Source organism: Cebus imitator, unplaced genomic scaffold (genome assembly GCF_001604975.1).
Source record: "Cebus imitator isolate Cc_AM_T3 unplaced genomic scaffold, Cebus_imitator-1.0 Scaffold589, whole genome shotgun sequence".
Classification (NCBI taxonomy): Eukaryota; Metazoa; Chordata; class Mammalia; order Primates; family Cebidae; genus Cebus; species Cebus imitator.
In genome coordinates, this window is record NW_016107904.1 from 573,946 (window position 1) to 575,106 (window position 1,161).

Sequence of the window (1,161 nt, forward strand, 5' to 3'; positions counted from 1 at the left end):
GTGCACCACCACGCCCGGCTAATTTTTGTATTTTTAGTAGAGACAGGGTTTCACCATGTTGGCCAGCATGGTCTCAATTTCTTGACCTTGTGATTCGCCGGCCTCGGCCTCCCAAAGTGCTGAGATTACAGGCATGAGCCACCGCGCCCAGCCTCTTTTGCCTTTTTGAGATGGAGTCTAGCTCTGTTCTCCTGGCTGGAGTGCTGTGGCCCAATCTCGGCTTACTGCAATGTCCACCTCCCAGGTTCAAGCGATTTTCCTGTCTCGGCCTCCTAAGTAGCTGGGACTACAGGCGTACACCACCACACCTGGCTAATTTTTGTATTTTTAGCAGAGACGGGTTTCACCATATTGGCCAAGCTTGTCTCGGACTCCTGACCTCAGGGGATCTGCCTGCCTCAGCCTCCCAAAGTGCTGGGATTACAGGCATGAGCCACCGTGCCCAGCCCCTCAAGCCATTTTTCTACTGTAATATACACGCCTTAGGTATAAGACATGCTGTCATTAGTGACTCCCAACTGGAAAGCATAGCATCTGGAAACACCTCTCTGGTCATTAAGATGACTTCCCTCTGTTGACCCCTTTGAGCATCTTCGACCCAAACAGCATTTCCCAAACTGTAGTGAGAAGCTTGCAGGTCTTTTGAGCAAAGAAGGTTTTGTGATCAAGTACATCTAGCAGATGCTGGGCTAGCCAAAATTAAACAAGTTTATTGTAGATCTTCTCAGAACCTAAAATATGATAATGTACAATCTGTCTCACTAGGACAGGTCCATAATGTGCTTTACTTTCCAAATTTGTCGAGCTTGAAGATTTGTAAGGTTTTTAGTGAGAAGAAGGTGAGACTTGGGATGCTGTTATTTATTTACTTATTTTTTAAATGCAGAGGTAGGCCTATAATCAAGTTTTGACTTCAAAGTTTTCTGCTCAAAAGGGTAGATACACAGACTAGTTTTAGAAAAATATGTACACACATTTTTTTTTTCTTTTTTTTAATCTTTTTGTTTTTTGTTTTACATACATTTTTAGAAACGGAATCTTGCTGTGTTGTCCAGGTTGGAATGCAGTGTCTATTCACAGGCACAGTCATGGCTCACTGCATCCTAGAATTCCTAGGCTCGAGTAATCTTCCTGCCTCAGCCTCCTGAGTAGCTGGGACTA